This window comes from Amblyraja radiata, chromosome 5 (assembly GCF_010909765.2).
Source record: "Amblyraja radiata isolate CabotCenter1 chromosome 5, sAmbRad1.1.pri, whole genome shotgun sequence".
Classification (NCBI taxonomy): Eukaryota; Metazoa; Chordata; class Chondrichthyes; order Rajiformes; family Rajidae; genus Amblyraja; species Amblyraja radiata.
In genome coordinates, this window is record NC_045960.1 from 1978409 (window position 1) to 2001528 (window position 23120).

At 50.0% G+C, this 23120-nt stretch overlaps 1 protein-coding gene and 1 long non-coding RNA gene across 2 annotated transcripts in view; both read right to left on the reverse strand.

Moving 5' to 3' along the window:
* Nucleotides 1-23120, reverse strand: part of LOC116972886 (oocyte zinc finger protein XlCOF6-like) — a 411853-nt gene that overhangs the window by 335835 nt on the left and 52898 nt on the right. The window lies entirely within an intron of this gene.
* On the reverse strand, nt 4176-17366 carry LOC116972924. The gene is made up of 3 exons (XR_004411952.1): nt 17070-17366; nt 15183-15187; nt 4176-4209 (listed from the first exon to the last, which is right to left on the reverse strand). It is a non-coding gene; the product is annotated as an uncharacterized LOC116972924 (long non-coding RNA).

The window sequence follows — 23120 nt, forward strand, 5'->3', positions numbered from 1 at the left end:
GAAGGGGGGGAGGGAAAGGGGGGCGGAGGGAAAGGAGGGGGAGGGAAAGGGGGGGGAGGAAAGGGGGGGGAGGGAAAGGGGGGGGAGGAAGGGGGGGGGAGGGAAAGGGGGGGAGGGAAAGGGGGGGGAGGGAGAAGGGGGGGGAGGGAACAGGGGGGGAGGGAAAGGGTTGGGGAGAGAGGGAAAGGGGGGGGGAGGGAAAGGGGGGGGAGGAAAAGGGGGGGAGGGAAAGGCGGGGAGGGAACAGGGGGGGAGGGAAAGGGGGGGAGGGAAAGTGGGGGAGGGAAAGGGGGGGAGGAAAGGGGGGAGGAAAGGGGGGGAGGGAAAGGGGGGGAGGGAGGGAAAGGGGGGGGGAAGGGGGGGGGAAGGGGCGGAGGGAAAGGGGGGGAGGGGGGGAAAGGGGGGGGGGGGAAAGGGGGGGATGGGAGGGGGGAGGGAAAGGGGGGGGAGGGAAAGGGGGGGAGGGAGGAAAGGGGGGGAGGGAAAGGGGGGGGAAGAGGGGGGAGGGAAGGGGGGGAGGGAAGAGGGGGGAGGGAAAGGAAAGTGGGTGGGAGGGAAAGGAAAGTGGGGGGAGGGAAAGGAAAGTGGGTGGGAGGGAAAGGCAGAGAAATCTAGATTCAGAACACTGTGTAAACAGTTTTCCTCGTCTCCGTTCTAAATGGCTTACCCCTTATTCTTAAACTGCGGCCCCTGATTCTGAACTGGAGTATACAAGCCCAGCCGCTCCATTCTCTCTCCATATGACAGTCCTGCCATCCCGTTAACCTCGTGAACCAAAGCTGCACTCCCTCAATAACAAGAATGTACTTCCTCAAATATGGAGACCACTTCAGGTGTGGTCTCACCAGAGTGGGACTCACTGCAGTGGGACCGCCTTGCTCCTAAACTCAAATCCTCTTGTTATGAAGACCAACACGCCATTAGCTTTCTTCACTGCCTGCTGTACCTGCATGTTTACTTTCAGTGACTGATGTACAAGGACACCCTGGTTTCGTTGCACCTTCCCTTCTATTATTGGCTCATTACCATTCTGTTTACCGAGATACGGGTGTTAGGAGTTACGGGGAGAAGGCAGGAGAATGGGGTTAGGAGGGAGATAGATCAGCCATGACTGAATGACAGAGTAGACTTGATGGACCGAATGGCCTAATTCTACACCTGTCAATTATAGCCTAATGCAGGGAGAAACCTTATCTTCACGATGGAGACACAAGTCGTACACTCAACGTTATTCCCTTTATCCCGTATCCGTACACTGCGGACGGATCGGTTGTAATCATGTGTTGTCATTCCGCTGATTGGTTAGCGCGCAACACAAAAGCTTTTCACTGTACCTCGTGGCGCGTGACAACAAACTAAACTCAACACTTCCGCCGCCAGGGAGCGCTGCGGCCGGCTGACCAGAGACGCTGCGCTGTAGCCTGCAGCCGAATGGGGGCGCTCAGTAGACAGAGGAACAAAGATGGCGCGCCGCAGCCAGGTCAGTATGGTCCCCCGACTGCAGCGCCCCATTGTCAGGGGGCGCTGCAGTCGGAGGACCAGAGGCTGCATCGCGGACTCCCACCGTCAGGGGGCGCTGCAGTCGGGGGACCATACACTGCACCGCGGACTCCCGTCGCCAGGGGGCGCTACAGTCCGAGGGCCAAAGTGGCTGCATCGCGGCCTCCCACCGCCAGGTGGCGCTGCAGTCGGAGGACCATACACTGCAGCGCGGACTCCCGACGCCAGGGGGCGCTACAGTCTGAGGGCCAAAGGGGCTGCATCGCGGCCTCCCACCGCCAAGTGGGCGCTGCAGTCGGAGGACCAGACACTGCACCGCGGACTACCGACGCCAGGGGGCGCTACAGTCTGAGGGCCAAAGGGGCTGCATCGCGGCCTCCCACCGCCAGGTGGGCGCTGCAGTCGGAGGACCAGACACTGCACCGCGGACTACCGACGCCAGGGGACGCTACAGTCGGCGATCCGGAGACAACAGCGCGGCCTTCAACCGACGAGGGTTGTTGCATTCGGAAACCGGAGACGCGGCACCGACCCCTTCAATAGACGACGGTCGCTGCAGATAGAGAAACAAAGACGGTGCGCCGCGGCCACTCACTGCCAGGTACACGCTACAGTCGGAGGACCAGAGGGTGTCCAAACCTCCTTTCCTCCCTCCTTCACACACTCACTGCCATCGTCCCCCCACCCCGCCGCACGCCTCGGGGCCCGGCCGCTGGATCGCCCTGGGGAAGGGAGGACGGAGGGGGTGGGAAGTACACCCGGTCGGTCGGCAGCAGTGGCCGTTACTCCCACCTGCTCCTCTCCGGTCGGCGCCGCACAATGACAACGTGACCGGTGACTTGGTCCTGTCCCTGACGTCACAAAGGACTGGGTACCGCCCCCTCCTGGCGTCTAACCAATCAGAGCAACGTCAAGCCCCCAACGCAGGTCACCGCGTCCTATAGGTGGAACCGTAGCCCCGCCCATCGGACAGACAGCGCCCTCCGCCAATCTGAGCCGCCGATCCTGCCCTAGCAACGGTTGCCATGGCATGACGGGCCCCGCCCCCGCGGCTCCGACACCACGTGGGGAGGGGGCCGAACAATCACAGAAGCCAAAGATCCTATAGCTATAAGATATTTGACAGAAGCTGCAGCGGCTGCAAAACCATATAACAATTACAGCACGGAAACAGGCCATCTCGGCCCTTCTAGTCCGTGCCGAACACTTACTCTCACCTAGTCCCATCTACCTGCACTCAGACCATAACCCTCCATTCCTTTCCCGTCCATATACCTATCCAATTGACATTTAAATGATAAAATCGAACCTGTCTCCACAACTTCCACTGGAAGCTCATTCCACACAGCTACCACTCTCTGAGTAAAGAAGTTCCCCCTCATGTTACCCCTAAACTTCTGTCCCTTAATTCTGAAGTCATGTCCTCTTGTTTGAATCTTCCCTACTCTCAATGGGAAAAGCTTATCCACGTCAACTCTGTCTATCCCTCTCATCATTTTAAATACCTCAAGTTCCCCCTTAACCTGCTGTGCTCCAAAGAATAAAGACCTAACTTGTTCAACCTTTCTCTGTAACTTAGTTGCTCAAACCCAGGCAACATTCTAGTAAATCTCCTCTGTACTCTTTCTAATTTGTTGACATCTTTCCTATAATTTGGCGACCAAAATTGTACACCATACTCCAGAATTGGCCTCACCAATGCCTTGTACAATTTTAACATTGCATCCCAACTCCTATACTGAATGCTCTGATTTATAAAGGCCAGCACACCAAAAGCTTTCTTCACCACCCTATCTACATGAGATAACCTGAGATAAAACCTCAAGGGAGTAACCATTGTGGGGGGATGATTTTTTTGTCTAATTGTAATCCTGTAAGTCTGTGTCCAAGATGGCTGCCGTGAAGAGAGAGTGGACGCTGGCGCGCTTTGGCTGCCGCTGCTCTCTCTTCACATTGTGTTTTTGATTTTCTGTTTTTGGATTGAATTATGTTTTTAATTTGTGTCTCTGTGATGTCTTTATTACTTATTTTATTCCGATTATATGTTTTTATTCCGATTATCTATGTAAGGTGTCCTTGAGATGTCTGAAAGGCGCCCATTAAATAAAATTTATTATTATTATTATTATTAAGGGAGGCCAGACCAAAGATCCCATTAGCGAACAAGATGGTCCACTCCGTTAAAAAGCCGTAGTAGGGTCATGGGTAATCTTCAGCCCCATTTGCGTAACCGTTGTGGTGTCTAGCTAATTCAGGGATATTCTGCTATATCAGGCTGAGAGATTAAAGGATAGACACAAAATGCAGCGGGTTGTGCGGCATATCTGGACAAAAGGAATAGGTGACATTTCGGGTCGAGACCCGTCTTCACTCAAACCATCCCCCCCCCCTCTCCGACACGGACACGGAGCGATCGCCGGCCCCCCTTTTTTTTTGTTAAACATCTATTTCCTTCGGGTTTTCTTTTAAAATGTCCCCCTTGCCATTTCCGTACTTTTTCGATAGCTGCCATGACCCATTTGTTGTCATCCTTCGCCCTGCTCCTGGTCTCGGCCCGCACTGATCTTCCGGACATGCTGCGTGTGGGTGTGTGTTTGTTTGATGGAGTCTGAGGGGAGAAACGCCGGCACCAAGAGCGAACGAACGCGCGGACAGACGGACAAAAGCAATGATCATAGGTGACATGTCGGGTCGAGACCCTTCTTCAGGCTGAGTCAGGGGAAAAAGGAACAAGAGATATAGACGGTGCTAAAGACAAATGAATGGAAGATATGTCTATATCTCCCGTTTCCCTTTCCCTTGACTGTCAGTCTGAAGAAGGGTCTCGACCCGAAATGTCCACCTATGCCGCTCTATGATTGTTGCTCATTACACTGAGCGTTGTGTCTGGTCGGGGATTACTGAAATGACGTAAGTTACGCTCCGGTGCGTACTACATGTCAGTCCATTGTATTTCGCAGGAGTGGTCTATCTTGCTCGCTATAGGATCTTTGGGTCAGACTACAAAATGCTACAGTAACTCAGCGGGACGGGCAGCATCTCTGGAGAGAAGTATGGGCGACGTTTCGAGGTTGAGACCCTTCCTCAGACTGAGATTCGCGGAAGAGATACAGACAGTGTTGTGGAGTGAAAAGCTTTTACATAGAAACATAGACAATAGGTGCAGGAGTAGGCCATTCGGCCCTTGGAGCCAGTACCACCATTCAACATGATCACGGCTGATCATCCACAATCAGTATCCTGTTCCCGCTTTCTCTGCATACCCCTTGATTCCGTTAGCCCAAAGAGCTAAATCTAACTCCCTCTTGAAAACATCCTGAGAATTTGCCTCCAATGCCTAATGTGGCACACAATACTCCAGGTGCGGCCTCACCAGGGCCCTGCACAACTGCAGTAGGACCTTGCTCCTAAACTCAACTCCTCTGATTCTGAAGGCCAACATGCCATTAGCTTTCTTCATTGCCTGCTGTACCTGCATGCTTACTTGCAGTGGCTGATGTTCAAGGCCACCCAGGTCTCGTTGTACTTCCCATTCAGATAAGAGCGTGCTGGAGTAACACCTTACACTTTCTTATCTCTGTGTCTCTCTCTCTCCTGTGATTCTCAGTCTGAAGAAGGTTCCTTCTCTCTAGAGATGCTGCCTGTCCCGCTGCGTTGTTATATAACCATATAACAATTACAGCACGGAAACAGGCCATCGGCCCTACAAGTCCGTGCCGAACACTTATTTTCCCCTAGTCCCATCTAGCTGCACTCAGACCATAACCCTCCATTCCTTTCCCATCCATATACCTATCCAATTTATTTTTAAATGATAAAATCAAACCTGCCTCCACCACTTCCACTGGAATCTCATTCCACACAGCAACCACTCTCTGAGTAAAGAAGTTCCCCCTCATGTTACCCCTAAACCTCTGTCCCTTAATGTTTTTCCAGCATTTTGTGTCTGTCTGTGGAGAACATGAATAGGGGACGTTTTTTGTATCACGACCCTTCTTCAGACCTGAAAAATCGCCAAACCATGTTGACCAGAGATAGTGTCTGACCCGCTTCTCTTCTTCTTGCGTTTGAGGCAGCCGAAGTTATGTAACGCCCTCCAGGCGCTGAAGCCAGTTCAACGTGCTGTGGTCGAGGGCCGTGAGGTCTACCCTTCCACCAGGGGGGCAGGGAACAGCGTAGTCGATAATGGCGTGGTGCGCTGTTTGTTGGTCTGCTCCACACACGCAGGCTGCTGATGAACACAGTCCCCAGCGATGCATGTTGTTGTTGAACCAGCTGACCCCTGTACGGATCCGGTTCAGGGCGTCCCACTCTTTGTGGGGCAGGTCCGAGCTGGGTGGGCAGGCCCGTACGAAGCTTTCCAAAAAGGGGGTTGGCATGACAGGATTACAAAAAATGTAATGTGAAATAGTGTGCGCGCTGCGCACATCATGAGCGCAAAGCGTGAAGTCCCTCGATGCCAGGGACCAGGGCCCGCTTAAGGGCCCTTGAAGCTCTGGGGTTTTAGATGCTCTCTGATGCATTCTGAGACTTATTTTGGAGCATTTTTTGCACCAAATTTATGACCAATATTTCAGAAATTAACAGGAATCTGAGAGGTAGCTTTTTTCACACAAAGGGTGCTGGGTGTATGGAACGAGCTGCCAGAGGAGGTAGTTAAGGCTGGGACTATCCTAATGTTTAAGAGACATTTGGACACGTACATGGATAGGACAGATTTAGAAGGATATGGGCCAAACGTGTGTGAGTGGGACTAGTTTAGATGGGACATGTTGGTCGGTGTGGGCAAGTTGGGCTGAAGGGCCTGTTTCCACACTGCATCATTCTATGACCAAAAAGTTAAGAAGAAAAATGAATGTAGGTAAGTAGAGCAGATTTGAAAGAGGAGTGAAATGTAAAGGCAGAGAGAGGTTTATGGGTGGAAAGTAACATAGGAAAGGAGGGGGGAGAGTGGGTTTGGGCAGATGGGTGAAGGGAAAATAGTCACAGAGTGCTGGAGTAACTCAGCGGGTCAGGCAGCATCTGTGGAGAATATGAATAGGCGACGTTTCACAGAGTGCTGGAGTAACTCAGCGGGTCAGGCAGCATCTCTGGAGAACATGGATAGATGACATGTCACAGAGTGCTGAAGTAACTCAGTGAGTCAGGCAGCATCTCTGGAGATTATATTTCGGGTCAAGACCGTTCTTCAGTAATATTCATGATGTGGCATGCATAGACATTCCTGAATGTTACCCAAACCATCGTGAGCTACTTTGTTACGGTGCTTGCCCTCTCCTATAATGTCTCTGCTGCCTTGGGTGATGCAGGACAGGACACGAGCTTTGGGACATGGTGTGAAGCTGTTGCAGTCTGTCCCAGCATGGTAAAAACCTGGATGGAGTGGATGTGGAGAGGATGTTTCCACTAGTGGGAGAGTCTAGGACCAGTGGCCACAGTCTCGGAATTAAAAGACATTCCTTTATGAAGGAGATGAGCAGGAATTTCTTAAGTCAGAGGGTGGTGAACTGTGGAATTCATTGCCACAGACAGCTGTGGAGGTCAAGTTAATTGACATTTTTCAGGAGGAGATTGATAGATTCTTGATTAATACGGGTGTCAGAGGTAATGGGGAGAAGGCAGGAGAATGTGTTTGAGAGGGAAAGATGGATAGAGCCATAGAGTGATACAGTGTGGAAACAGGCCCTTCGTCCCAGCATGTTCCATCTGCACTAGTCCCACCTGCCCACGTTTGATCCATATCCCTCAACTACCTCCTCTGGCAGCTTGTTCCATATACCTACCACCCTTTGTGTGAAAAACATACCCCTCAGATTCCTATTAAATCTTTTGCAGTTCACCTTAAACTTATGTCCTCTGCTCCTCGATTCACCTACTCTGGGCAAAAGACTCAACCATATCTAGTCAAATCATGATTTTATACACCTCTATTAGATCATCCCTCATCCTCCTGTGCGCCATGAAATAGACTCCCAGCCTACTCAACCTCTCCCTATAGCTCTGGCCCTCTAGTGCTGGCAACATCCTCGTAAATCTTCACTGTACCCTTTCCAGTTTGATGACATCTTTCCTATAACATGTTGCCCAGAACTGAATACAATACTCTGAATGCGGCCTCACCACCTTCTTATGCAACTGCAACATGGCCTCCCAACCTCCATACTCAGCCTGACCTGCTGAGTTACTCCAGCACTCTGTGAAACGTCACAGAACAGGGCAAGATTAGCAAGTTTGCTGATGATACAGATGTGAGTGGTTTTGCATATAGTGAAGATGGTTGTGAAAGATTGCAGCAGGATCTGGATCAATTAGCCAGGTGGGCAGAGGAATGGTTGATGGTTGTATGGTTCCTTGAAGGTCGTGTCGCAGGTATATCAGGTGGTCAAAACGTATTTTGGCACTTTAGCCTTCATCAGTCAGAGTATTGAGTATAGAAGTTGGGAGGTCATGTTGCAGCTGTATAAGACATTGGTGAGACCGCATTTAGAATATTGTGTTCAGTTCTGGGCACCATGTTATAGGAAAGATGTCAAATTGAAAAGAGTACAGAGATCCCCATCCTGGATCAATCCAATCAGGGTTGTATCATCCGCAAACTTCAGAAGCTTGACAGAGGTGTCTGTGGAGGTGCAGTCATTGGTGTGGCGAGAGTAGAGAGGGGAGAGTACGCATCTTGCGGTGCTCCTATGCTGAGCGTTTGTGGGTCCGAGATATGCTTTCCCGTCTCACATGCTGCTTCCTGTCAGTCAGAAAGCTGGTGATCCACTGACAGAGGGGTTCAGGCACAGTCAACTCAGAAAGTTTGGAGCGTAGTAGCTCTGGCACAATGGTGTTGAATGCAGAGCTAAAATCAACAAACAGAATCCTTGCATAGGTCCCCTGGCGGTCTAGGTGCTGTAGGATGATGTGTAGGCCCAGATTGACTGCATCATCCACAGATCTATTGGCCCAACATGCAAAATGCAGAGGATCCAGCAGAAGGATTGTGATATTTTTCAGCATGGCCAGCACAAGCCTTTCAATGGTCTCCATGACTACAGAGGTCAAGTGCGACAGGCCTGTAGTCGATAAGACCAGTAATCCTTACCTTTTTCGGTACAGGGACAATAGTGGAGACTTTGAAGCAGGCAGGGACAGTGCATCTTTGCAGGTACTGGTTAAAAATGAGTAATTGGGTATGAAGTGTTGGTGGGGGTGGGAAAGGGTCCACTCTTTTCATTACTGGAGTCTTGCCTTAAGTAGGTGTGAGGTGGTGAATGGGAAGGAGGGGGTGCAGGGTCCGTTCTTTGCAGACTGGGGTCTGGCTGTGTTTGTTGGAGAGGGGGTACCAGGGTTACGTTTCTGATTTTCAAACCTGCAGTAAAACTCATTCAGGTTGTTCGTCAGCTGACGATTGTCCAAAGAGCGGGGGGGCTTTCCTCTTATAGCTGGTGATTTCTTGCATGCCCTTCCAAACTGAAGAAGAGTCACTAGCTGAGAACTTGCTCCTCAAATTCTCAGAGTACCTTTCCTTGGCAGCTCAGATTCCCCTTCTCAGCTCTTTATCGATTAGGCTATCTTTTAACTCTTTAACGATTAGGCTATCGGTGGGGGTGGCATGGGGGGGAAGATGGCTTGGGCCCTGGTGGCGGGGGGAGGCAAGGGGAGCGGGCACCGCCGCAGCGGCGACTGGTGTTGGGGTTACAGCCGCTGGGTTCAGATTCAGCCACTCCCGTCCGGCGACGGGAGGACGGTCTCCTGGTTGGCAGGCAAGCCGATGGTGAGGCTCCGACGCCGCGGATGGAGATGCTGGACCGGGCGGGCAGACACCGCGCACCCCCCCCCCCCGGCCCAGAGAAATGGGCACTCCCTTATTCCGCGGGCCAGATTTTTTTTCCGATTTTTTTTTTTTTTTTTCCCTGAGGATTTTTTCTTACTTTTGGGGGGGAAGGGGGGTGCGGTCGCACCCAACGCACCCCCCCTTCGGACGGCCATGGTGGGGCTGTGGTGTTCGATGCAACAGTGAAGTCACTGATCCGCTGTGTTACTCCAGCACTCAGTGAAACGTTACCTATCCATGTTCTCCACAGATCCTGCCTCCAGCACTTTGTGTCTTTTTGTGATTGAACCAGCACCTGCAGTTCCCTGTGTCTGCCAAAGATGTGCACAAAGTGCTGGAGAAAGATTATGGGCAATGTTTCAGGACGGGACACTTGGCTACTTGTCAAACTTTGTTCGAGTTTTGAAATGTCATTCTCTGATTTTAATTAACTATCCAACAACTTTCCTCACTTTTATTGATAGCGGTATAAATATTGATTTCTCTAACTTCAAGTAACCCTGACATCCCCTCTCTCTCCATCCCTCCACCACCCGTCAGACCAGCTTCAAAGTAATCTTGCGGGGTTTTTAATGTCTGTAACTTGATTTCGCCCACATCTCACAATGGCCTGTTTCCTTTAACATCGTCATTATTTTCTCACCCCTTCCCCACCCTCCCCTATCCCCCCTTCAAGCACTAGTAATGTTCACGCGTTAGCAGGGCTCTCGCTTAACCTTTTTTCCCTCTTGCCATCCGGGCAACCTAGGCAGCTTTTTAGGTTGCCAAATGACAGTTTAGGTGGTCATTTAAGACGGATTGCATGAAGCGTGCGATAATGTGCTCGGACGAAGTCAGAATTATGGTCAATGAAGCATTCACGTATTATTTCTGCTGCAAATAAAGTCACAAACTAAACATATTCACCAATCAAGACATGATATATACCACGATGACATGCAGCAAAATTATAATACAGTATCTCATCTCCTTTTACACGTTGCAATGAATGCAATTTCTATTATTTCTTTCCACTTCCAAACAAAATTCTGGTTGGATTATTCAGCATATGATCAACCTCAGTGAGACCAAGTTCAGGCTTGGCGATCGCTTCGCACAACACCTACACTCAGCTCTCAATAACCAACCTGATCTCCCGGTGGCTCAGCACTTCAACTGCCCCTCCCATTCCGAATCCGACCTTTCTGTCCTGGGCCTCCTCCATGGCTAGAGTGGGACCCACCGCAAATTGGAGGAACAGCACCTCATATTTTGCTTGGGTAGTTTACATCCCAGCGGTATGAACATTGGCTCTCTAATTTCAGGTAGTCCTTGCTTTCTCCCTCCTTTGCCTCCCATTCCTAGCTCTCCCACAGCGTACGGTCTCCGCCTCTTCCTTTCTTTTTCTCAACACCCCCCCTGACATCAGTCTGAAGAAGGGTCTTGACCCGAAACGTCACCTATTCCTTCGCTCCATAGATGCTGCCTCACCTGCTGATTTTCTCCAGCTTTGTCTACCAACGGGATCCCACCACTGGCCACATCTTCCCATCTCCTCCCCTGTCGGCTATCCGCAGAGACCGCTCCTTCCGTAACTCCCTGGTCATTTTGTCCCTTCCCACCCAAACCACCCCCTGGCACTTCCCCTTGCAACCGCAGGGAATGCTATGCTTGTCACTTTACCTCCCTCCTTGACTCCATTCAAGGATCCGTCCGGGCCAGTGAGGCCCACCGAAAATTGGAGGAGCAGCACCTCATATTTTGCTTGGCAGTTTACACCTCAGCGGTATGCAAATTGACCTACAATTTCAGGTAGTCCCTGCTTTCTCCTCTGCTTCCCAGCTCTCCTTCAGCCCACTGTCTCCACCTCTTTCTTTCTTCTTCCCACCCCCTCCACCCTCGCATCCGTTTGAAGGGTCTCGACCCAAAACATCGCCTATTTCCTTCGCTTCATAGATGCTGCCTCACCTACTGAGTTTCTCCAGCATTTTTGTCTCCCCATCCACACAAGTGCTGTTGTAGATTTGGGAGCAACAGCAGCAGGAGATTAGCAAGAGATACGACTGATTGGCTCTAGCCCAAGTGGGAGGAGAGAAGTGAAAACAGTTAAAGTAGAGGCCAAGGACAGGCAGACTTTACTCAGGACTGCTGTAGTTTTGGGAGCAACAGCAGCAGGAGCTAAGCAAGAGATACGACTGATTGGCTCTAGCCCAAGTGGGAGGAGAGAAGTGAGTCAATGCCGGGAAAACAGTTGAAAACTGAGGAATTTGGTTTGTAAATTGGTAAATCAGGCAATTTATCAGTCAATTTAAGCAAGACGGCTCTTAGCGAACGGCAGTGAGTGAGCGGCCTTGCGAGGGAAGTGCCCTGTGAGAAAAGTGTGAGTCTTTGGCTCGAGAGTCTTTGGAGAGGAGACCACGCAATACGCTTGAGAGGTAGAGACGAAAGAAGGAGATGTCAGGCAAGCCTCTGGCTGCTACAAATCCGAGAAGTGCATCCAGGTAGAGCTCCTGAAGGGCCGTGTTGGGGAACTTGAGAAGCAAGTGGATGATCTCCGGTTCGTCCGAGAAACTGAGTCGTTCCTCGACAAGTCCGACAGTACGATTGTTACACCTAAGGTACTGGAAGAGAGAAGGTGGGAGACAATGAGAACGGGAGGGAAGCATGGAATGCCAACGTCCCCGGGTGTTGTACCTCTTGTGAACAGGTTCACCCACTTAGAAGCTGTCGGGACAGAAGACGTGTTTACACTGGGCGGCGGACTGGCTTGTGATGCTAATAGGGCTGTTGAGCCAAAACCAAAAAGGCCTAAGGCAGGCAACGCCATTGTAGTGGGAGACTCCATTGTGAGAGGTACGGACAGGGGTTTCTGCGGCAACCGACGGGATGCGAGGATGGTGTGCTGCCTTCCTGGTGCCAGGATCCAGGATGTCACGGACAGAGTGCAGAAAATCCTCAAGGGCGAAGGTGAACATCCGGAAGTGGTAGTGCATGTCGGCACAAACGATGTCGGAAAGAAGGGGATGAATATTCTGCAGCGTGACTTTAGAGAGCTCGGAAAAATGCTGAAAAGCAGGACCTCCGGGGTTGTTATCTCCGGTTTGCTTCCAGTTCCTCGTGCTAGCGAGAGCAGGAACAGGGAGATACGGGACCTGAACGTGTGGCTGAGGAACTGGTGCACGGAGCAGGGATTTAGATTCTTAGATCACTGGGATCTGTTTTGGGGTAAGGGGGAACTGTACAAAAGGGACGGATTGCATCTTAACAGGTGGGGGACCAGCATTCTGGAAGGCAGGTTTGCCACTGCTACACGGGTGGTTTTAAACTGAATAAGGGGGGTGGGGTGTCGAATGGGATAGTGGAGGATGGAGTTAAAGGGAAAGGGTTTCTTAAATGTGTGAGCGTAGAGACAGAGGGGTGTAAAATGAGGGTAGAAGCAATAGGTAGCAAGGTGAAAAGTAAAAGTGGCAGGCAGACAAAAACAGGGCAAAAATCAAAAAGGGCCACGTTTCAACATAATTGTATAAGGGATAAGAGTGTTGTAAAAACAAGCCTGAAGGCTTTGTGTCTCAATGCAAGGAGCATTCGTAATAAGGTGGATGAGTTGAATGTGCAGATAGCTATTAATGACTATGATATAGTTGGGATCACGGAGACATGGCTCCAGGGTGACCAAGGCTGGGAGCTGAACATCCAGGGATATTCAATATTCAGGAGGGATAGAGAGAAAGGAAAAGGAGGTGGGGTAGCGTTGCTGGTTAGAGAGGAGATTAATGCAATGGAAAGGAAGGACATTAGTTTGGAGGATGTGGAATCGGTATGGGTAGAGCTGCGAAACACTAAGGGGCAGAAAATGCTGGTGGGTGTTGTGTACAGGCCACCTAACAGTAGTAGTGAAGTTGGAGATGGTATCAAACAGGAAATTAGAAATGCGTGCGACAAAGGCAAAACCATTATAATGGGTGACTTCAATCTACATATAGATTGGGTGAATCAAATTGGCAGGGGTGCTGAGGAAGAGGATTTCTTGGAATGTATGCGGGATAGTTATCTAAATCAACATGTAGAGGAACCAACGAGAGAGCAGGCTATTTTAGAATGGGTATTGAGTAATGAGGAAGGGTTAGTTAGCAGTCCTGTACGTGCCCCCTTGGGCAAGAGTGACCATAATATGGTTGAGTTCTTCATTAGGATGGAGAGTGACATTGTTAATTCAGAAACAATGGTTCTGAACTTAAAGAAAGGTAACTTTGAGGGTATGAGACGTGAATTGGCCAAGATTGACTGGCAATTAATTCTAAAAGGGTTGACGGTGGATATGCAATGGAAGACATTTAAGGACTGCATGGATGAACTACAAAAATTGTTCATCCCAATTTGGCAAAAGAATAAATCAGGGAAGGTAGTACATCCGTGGATAACAAGGGAAATCAGGGATAGTATCAAAGCGAAGGATGATGCGTACAAATTAGCCAGAAAAAGCAGCATACCGGAGGACTGGGAGAAATTCAGAGACCAGCAGAGGAGGACAAAGGGCTTAATTAGGAAAGGAAAAATAGATTATGAAAGAAAACTGGCAGGGAACATAAAAACTGACTGCAAAAGTTTTTATAGATATGTGAAAAGAAAGAGATTAGTTAAAACAAATGTAGGTCCCTTGCAGTCAGAAACAGGTGAGTTGATCATGGGGAACAAGGATATGGCGGACCAATTGAATAACTGCTTTGGTTCCGTCTTCACTAAGGCAGACATAAATAATCTGCCGGAAATAGCAGGGGACCGCGGGTCAAAGGAGTTGGAGGAATTGAGTGAAATCCAGGTTAGCGGGAAGTGGTGTTGGGTAAATTAAATGGATTAAAGGCCTATAAATCCCCAGGGCCAGATAGGCTGCATCCCAGAGTATTTAAGGAAGTAGCTCCAGAAATAGTGGATGCATTAGTAATAATCTTTCAAAACTCTTTAGATTCTGGAGTAGTTCCAGAGGATTGGCGGGTAGCAAACGTAACCCCACTTTTTAAGAATGGAGGGAGAGAGAAAACGGGGAATTACAGACCAGTTAGTCTAACGTCGGTAGTGGGGAAACTGCTAGAGTCAGTTATTAAAGATGGGATAGCAGCACATTTGGAAAGTGGTGAAATCATTGGACAAAGTCAGCATGGATTTACGAAAGGTAAATCATGTCTGACGAATCTTATAGAATTTTTCAAGGATGTAACTAGTAGCGTGGATAGGGGAGAACCAGTGGATGTGGTGTATCTGGACTTCCAGAAGGCTTTCGACAAGGTCCCACATAAGAGATTAGTATACAAACTTAAAGCACACGGCATTGGGGGTTCAGTATTGATGTGGATAGAGAACTGTCTGGCAAACAGGAAGCAAAGAGTAGGAGTAAACGGGTCCTTTTCACAATGGCAGGCAGTGACTAGTGGGGTACCGCAAGGCTCAGTGCTGGGACCCCAGCTATTTACAATATATATTAATGATCTGGATGAGGGAATTGAAGGCAATATCTCCAAGTTTGCGGATGACACTAAGCTGGGGGGCAGTGTTAGCTGTGAGGAGGATGTTAGGAGACTGCAAGGTGACTTGGATAGGCTGGGTGAGTGGGCAAATGTTTGGCAGATGCAGTATAATGTGGATAAATGTGAGGTTATCCATTTTGGTGGCAAAAACAGGAAAGCAGACTATTATCTAAATGGTGGCCGACTAGGAAAAGGGGAGATGCAGCGAGACCTGGGTGTCATGGTACACCAGTCATTGAAAGTAGGCATGCAGGTGCAGCAGGCAGTGAAGAAAGCGAATGGTATGTTAGCTTTCATAGCAAAAGGATTTGAGTATAGGAGCAGGGAGGTTCTACTGCAGTTGTACAGGGTCTTGGTGAGACCACACCTGGAGTATTGCGTACAGTTTTGGTCTCCAAATCTGAGGAAGGACATTATTGCCATAGAGGGAGTGCAGAGAAGGTTCACCAGACTGATTCCTGGGATGTCAGGACTGTCTTATGAAGAAAGACTGGATAGACTTGGTTTATACTCTCTAGAATTTAGGAGATTGAGAGGGGATCTTATAGAAACTTATAAAATTCTTAAGGGGTTGGACAGGCTAGATGCAGGAAGATTGCTCCCGATGTTGGGGAAGTCCAGGACAAGGGGTCACAGCTTAAGGATAAGGGGGAAATCCTTTAAAACCGAGATGAGAAGAACTTTTTTCACACAGAGAGTGGTGAATCTCTGGAACTCTCTGCCACAGAGGGTAGTCGAGGCCAGTTCATTGGCTATATTTAAGAGGGAGTTAGATGTGGCCCTTGTGGCTAAGGGGATCGGAGGGTATGGAGAGAAGGCAGGTACGGGATACTGAGTTGGATGATCAGCCATGATCATATTGAATGGCGGTGCAGGCTCGAAGGGCCGAATGGCCTACTCCTGCACCTAATTTCTATGTTTCTATGTTAACCCACTTTCCTCACCCACTCCCTACATGTTAGGGGCAATTTTACAGAGACAAGTTAACCTACAAAGCCAATGCATCTTTGGGGTGTGGGAGGAAACCCACATGCTTGCAGGGAGAATGTGCAAATTCAACACAGACAGTGCCCGGGGACAGGTTCGAACACAGATCCCTGCCGTGTGAGGCAGCAAGTCCACCAGCTGTGCCACTATATTTTATTTTCCAACACAAAAAATTATACGTTGATAACTTTGGTTACTAAAAAAAAAAGAAACTATCCATTTTCAGTCTTAAATCTCCAAGTGATGCTATGTCCTCCTTTACAGTTATAGTGGGTGACTTCAATCTACATATAGATTGGGTGAATCAAATTGGCAGGGGTGCTGAGGAAGAGGATTTCTTGGAATGTATGCGGGTTAGTTTTCTAAGCCAACGTGTAGAGGAACCAACGAGAGGGCAGGCTATTCTAGACTGGGTATTGAGAAAAAAGGAAGGGTTAGTTAGCAGTCTTGTTGTGCATGGCCCCTTGGGCAAGAGTGACCATAATATGGTTGAGTTCATCAGGATGGAGAGTGACATAATTCTGAAATTTACAGCTACTGTATGTTTTAATTCAGTTCAAGACTATGGGATAGTACATTGGCCATTAAGTTGCTGCCTAAAATTGCCAGCGACTCGGAATTGATCCTGAATATGGGTGCTGGATGGAGTTTGCTCCTTTTCCCTTTGATCGCATGGGTTTTATCCGGGTGCTCTTACATAGAAACATAGAAAATTGGTGCAGGAGTAGGCCATTCGGCCCTTCGTGCCTGCACCGCCATTCAATATGATCATGGCTGGTCATCCAACTCAGTATCCAGCTCCTGCCTTCTCTCCATACCGCCTGATACCTTTAGCCACAAGGGCCACATCTAACTCCCTCTTAAATATAGCCAATGAACTGGCCTCAACTACCTTCTGTGGCAGAGATTCCAGAGAATTCTTGTTTCCTTCCACATTCCAAAGGTGTGCAAGAACCTTTTTCAGACCCAACCCAAAACGCAATATTTTCCTTTTGTCCAGAGATTCTGTCTGACCTGTTGAGTTACTCCAGCTTTTTGTGTCTATCTTCAGTTTAAACCAGCATCTGCAGTTCTTTCCTACACACAGGAAAGGCCTATTTCCACGCTGTATGTTTAAATTAAACTAAAACACTAAAACCATCTGTGGAGAACATGGATAGGTGACATTTCACAGAATGCTGGAGTAACTCTGCGGGTCAGGCAGCATCTGTGGAGAACATGGATAGGTGACATAGTGGCGCTGGACTCTTTTTCAGACTGACACTATGTTAACAGATGAGGGGGTGATCGGCAGATAGGTGGAATGAGTGACAGAGGCGAGAGAAAATGAGGTAAAAGGGTGTTTGGTGAGGAGAAGGGAATGAATATGTGCAGCTTTATGGCACTTTAGGGAGGAGAGACAGGAGGGAGGGAGAACGGGGAGAGTGCGAGGCAAGGAGAGGAATGTACATGTGCATCTTTAAGGGACATTGGTCAGGTAGCATTTGGAGTATTGCATATAGTTCTGGTCACTCCATTACAGTACTGATGTGGAGGCTTTGGGGAAGGTGCAGAGATGGTTGACCAGAATGGTTTAAAACAAAGGAATTGCAGATGCTGGTTTACAAAAATGGACACAAAATGCTGAGTAACCCCAACCACAGGCTGAACATGCGGGTGAAATCCTTGCCACACTCAGCGCACACAAAGGGTCTCTCTCCGGTCTGAATCCGCTGATGCCCCCGTGCGTTCTTGAAACGCTTGCCGCCGTGGGAGCAGCCACTCGCCGGCATGGGCCCGCCAGTAATGCTGCAACCCCCACGAGCTGTCAAAACACCTCACCGCAGCACAGGCAGTCGTAGTGCTGGCCACTGGTGTGCACGCGCTGGTGAGACAGGGCGCGGGAGGCCATGGCAAAGCGCTATCCACACCTCGGGCTGGGGAAGGGACGGTCTCTCCGTCCTCAGCAACGGCTCCTAAACCCTGCAGGAGGGGACACGGAGGGTCAACAAATTAGCAAGCAGGTCATTACTAACACGTGAACATTACTAGTGTTTGAAAGGGAGGTGGAGGGGAAGCGCGGGGGAAGGTGGTGGTGGGGGGGGGGGGGGAGTGGGGGGATGTGAGGTGCAGTCAGAGGGGTGAGGGGGGCTCTGCACCGAACTGGGGACACCACCTATCCGGGAGCCACGTTGAGCCGCCTGGCGTCATCCACCCCAACACCAGCGACCGTCAGGCTGCTGTACTGGGTGAAGCCCTTGCCGCAATGGACGCAGGTGAAGGGGCGCTCGCCGATGTGGGTGCGCTGGTGATTCAGCAGGTTGGCGGAGCGGGCGAAGCCCTTGCCACAGTCGATGCATGTGTAGGGCCGCTCCCCGGTGTGCTGGCGCCTGTGCACCTTCAGGTCCGTGGACGACGTAAAACCTTTGCCGCAATCGGAGCAGGGGAAGGGCCGCTCACTGCTGTGCACCCACCGGTTCACCTGCAGCCCCGACGACTGGGCAAGACCACCCCAAGACCAGCGACTATGATCCACCAATCTGAGGGAGGACCATAGGTCTTTAACCGACAGGGTGCGCTGCACAGGGGCCTGCCGCCGCCGGGGTGAGGGGGGGGAGGGGGCTAGTCGGTGAACCAGAGGTGCTGCACCATGGCCTCCCACCGCCAGGAAAGTGTTGCACTCGGAGGACCAGAGGGTGCTGCACCGAGCCCTTCAATAGACAGGGGTCACTGCATACAGAGAAACAAAGGCAGTGTACCGCGGCCTCCCGCCGCCAGGTGGGCACTGCAGTCGAGGACCAGAGGGCCCCCAGATCCAAAGATACTAGAGGAGCCTTCTGGTCCTCCTACTGCAGCTACTCCCAGAGGGTCCTGGCCCCTATGCAAATAGGCTGCGGACCCCTGGGCTAAACCAAACCCTCGATCCTGTCCCGCCAGCCTTTTTTTCAAAATTCAATTGGTGGTGCATCTTCATTGCAGGGAAATACGGTAACTCAATTCCCTCAAATATATGTTAGATTTTCCTCAAATATATGTTAAATTAAAACTACACTATGGTAGCAATGTACAATATTCATGTCTCAAGCTCACACTTCTGCTTCAATGTAGGTATGTATACACTACATTTCATCAGAGACAGAGAGAGGTTGAATGAAAGAAAGAAAAAAGGTTCAACAAAATTAGAGATCACAAGAAAGAAATTAGAGAAATACATATGTGTGTGTTAAAGAATTTAAGAAGGAACTGCAGATGCTGGAAAATCGAAGGTACACAAAAATGCTGGAGAAACTCAGCGGGTGCAGCAGCATCTATGGAGCGAAGGAGATAGGCAACGTTTCGGGCCAAAACCCTTCTTCAGACTGATGGGGGGAGGTGGAGAGAAGAAAGGAAAAAGGAGGAGGAGCCCGAGGGCTGAGGGAGAGGTAGGAAGGGGAGGAGACAGCAAGGGTTAACAGAATTGTGAGAATTCAATGTTCATGCCACCAGGATGCAGACTCCCTAAGCAGAATATGAGGTGCTGTTCCTCCAATTTCCGGTGTTGCTCACTCTGGTGTGGAGGAGGCCCAGGACAGAGAGGTCGGATACGGAATGGGAGGGCGAGTTGAAGTGCTGAACCACCGGGAGAACAGGTTGGTTAATGCGGACCGAGCTGAGGTGTTCGGCGAAACGATCGCCAAGCCTACGCTTCGTCTCACCGATATAGATCAGCAGACATCTAGTGCAGCGGATGCAATAGATGAGGTTGGAGGAGGTGCAGGTGAACGTCTGTCGCACCTGGAATGACTGCTTGGGTCCTTGAATGGAGTCGACGGGGGAGGTAAAGCGACAAGTGTAGCATCTCATGCGGTTGCAAGGGAAAGTGCCCGGGGAAGGGGTGGAGCGGGAGGGAAGGGAAGAATTGACAGGGGAGTTACGGAGGGAACGGTCTTTGCAGAAGGCAGACAGGGGGGGATATGGGAAGATGTGGCGAGTGATGAGGTCACAATGGAGGTGGCGAAACTGACGGAGGACTATTTGTTGTATGTGCCCTCAAGGTCAGTAAAACCACACTCACAGCCTAGTAGACATGTGTTCAGTGTTATTCACAGGTCAGACAGAGAGACGTGACCCTCTCACTCCCCCATCTTGCAGAGACTGACTGAGGCACTCAACACTTCCGGGTTTTATCGTCCCTCAGGAAGGGGCGTGGCCTTCAGGAGAGAGAATCTCAACATTTTTTAAACACTAATAACTCTTTTACTTTTCATCGATGGGAAAAATCCTCTTGGCCTGAGTAAGATAGCCAAAAATCACGGCCGTAAGTGGCAGCGTTTAAAAAAACACAATTTACCAAGTTGGCGATATGCAGAGTACTGCCCTACCGACTACAAATTCAGAAGATTCAGAAGATATACAGAACAGGAAGTGGTCAAGATCAGACTTTTAGTAATATAGATATCACACATATATATATTTATATATATATACGCATCATATATATATATATATAATGAATATATATGTGTGTGTGTATATATATATATATATATATATATAAGAAACTAGACAAATATGTATGTGTGTTATATAATTATATACATCAATATCACATTATATACATGTGTGTATCATATATATACGTGTTTATAATATATAAATATAGACAAATATATTTGCATTTATGGCTTATGTACATCATGAGAATGGCTCATGTACATCATGAGTTGCTTTAAATCAAAGTTGCTTCTGATCCATGAGGGAACTTTGAAATCTATTATCTCTATTTTGCCTCTCACACAGAAACACACATATACCGTTCCCCCACAACACTGATTAAACCAAAGGTCATAGAATGCATATGGTCCAGAGACCTTTCATTGCGCATTGTCGCTCATTTTATACGCAATTTCCCTTTTTAATTGTCCAATGGACCGACGTGGATTAAACCCCTCTAGTATTTTTGGATTCAACTACAAGAGGCATAACGAGGTTGAGGTTCCTAAAATGGCGGCACGTTGTTCCGTTGCGTACTTCACGTCAGTCTATTGGATTTTATCGGAGTGGTCCATCTTGCTCCTCTAGCGTCTTGGCCCAGACCTCCGTCCCTCATTCACTGACATCACCCCGCCAGCAAGCCTCGGGCTCCGGCTCCTCGGGTCGCCCTCGGGAAGGGAGGAGGGGGCCGGGAATGATCACGGGGCCGAGCGGCGGCGGCGACTGATCCCACCTGTGGTTCTCGGCGCTCACGTGACCGGCGACCAGATCCCGCATTCTCACTCCCCCCCACTGACGGACAGCGCCAGCGGCCAATGGGAGCAGGTCTTGCCTCTCCGACCCCTACGTCACAAAGGATGGTGTACCGCCCATCCTACTTCCGACCAATCAGAGCCGTGTCCCCGCCGCACGTGACCGCGTTCTATAGGTCGAGTCGTAGCCCCTCCCCTCGGACAGACAGCGCCCTCCGCCAATCGGTGCCGCCTGGAAGGCGGGGCTCTCCACCGACCCGCATCCGGTCACCACTTGGCCAAACTCCACACGGGCTTCCGGATGCTCGGCGCCCCCAGGTCGGTGCGACGCCCTTCCCCCCCCGGGGGAACCGGGCCCGCCTCACGACGGGGGTGGGGTCAGCGGGTCAGGCAGCATCTGTAGAGAAGACTAGAGGTTATGAGCTACAGGGAGAGGTTGAGTAGGTTGGGTCTCTAATCCTTGGAGCGCAGGGGAATGAGGGGTGATATAGAGGTGTATAAAACCATGAGGGGAATAGATCGGGTAGAAACACTGAGTCTTTGCCCAGAATAGGGGGATCGAGGACAAGAGGACATGGGTTCAAGGTGAAGGGGAAAAGATTTAATAAGAATCTGAGGGGTAACCTTTACACATAGAGGGTGGTGAGTGTATGGAACAAGCTGCCCGAGGAGGTAGTTGAGGCTGGGACTATCCCATCGTTTAATAAACAGTTAGACAGGTACGTGGATAGGACAGGTTTGGAGGGATTTGGACCAAGAGTGGGACTGGTGTAGATGGGACATGTTGGTCAGTATGGGCAAGTTGGAACTAAGGGCCCGTTTCCACACTATAACTCTATGACAAACTGCTTGAGTAACTCAGCGGGTCCGGCAGCATTTGTGGAGAAGTTAGACACGCAAAGTGCTGGAGTAACGCAGCGGGCCAGGCAGCATTTGCCGCGAGAAGGAATGGGTGACATTTTGGGTTGGGGCCCTTTGGTTTAGTTTAGAGATGCAGGGCAGAAACAGGTCTTTCGGCCCACGGCCCACTGACCAGTGATCACCCCGTACACTAGCAACATCTTACGCACATTAGGGACAATTTAACAGAGGCTGATTAATCTACAACCCTGAACATCCTTGAAATGTTAATAAACAATAGACAATAAGTGCAGGAGTAGGCCATTCGGCCCTACGAGCCAGCACCACCATTCACTGTGATCATAGCTAATCATCCATACGGTCAAGGTTGCATGCTGAGCCGGAGACCCGGGTTCCATCCTAACTACGGGCACGGAGTTTGTACGTTTTCCCCGTGATCTGTGTAGGTTTACTCAGAGATCTTCGGTTTCCTCCCACACTCCAAAGACGTACAGGTTTGAAGGTTAATTGGCTTGGTGTAAATGTTACAATAAAATTGTCCCTAGTGGGTGTAGGATAGTGTTAATGTGCGGGGATCGCTGGTCGGCGCGGACCCGGTGAGCCAAAGGGCCTGTTTCCATGCTGTATCTCTAAAACTTTAAAAAATCCTGAAATATGTAGTACCCCGTTCCTGCCTCCTCACCATATCCCCTGACTCTGCTGTCAAGAGCCCTAGCTAGCTCTCTCTTTAAAGTATAAAGAGAACCGGCCTCCACCGCCCTCTGAGGCAGAGAATTCCACAGGCTCACAATTCTCTGGGTGAACATCTTTTTCCTCATCTCCGTTCTAAATGGTCTACCCCTTATTCTTAAACTGTGGCCCCTAGTTCTGGACTCCCCCAACATCCGGAATTTGTCTAAATCATTGATGTATATTGTAAATAGCTGCAGTCCCAGGTTGGAGGCAACCGGGGCACCCAGAGTAAAAACCCACGCAGGTCAAGGGGAGAACGTACAGACTCCGCACAGACAGCACCTGTCGTCAGGATTGAACCCAGGTCTCTGGCGGAGAGGCAGCAGCTGTACCGCTGTGCCACTGTGCTGCCCAGAATTATATAACGGTTTCCTCCGCCAAGAACGCACCTAATATGCGCTAGTAATGTCCTGTTTGTCAGCTTGTTGACCCTCTGTGTTCCATTCCTGCAGGGTTTAGGAGCTGTTGCTGTGGACGGAGAGACGGGGTCAGTGAGCCCCCCCCCCCGCCCATCTG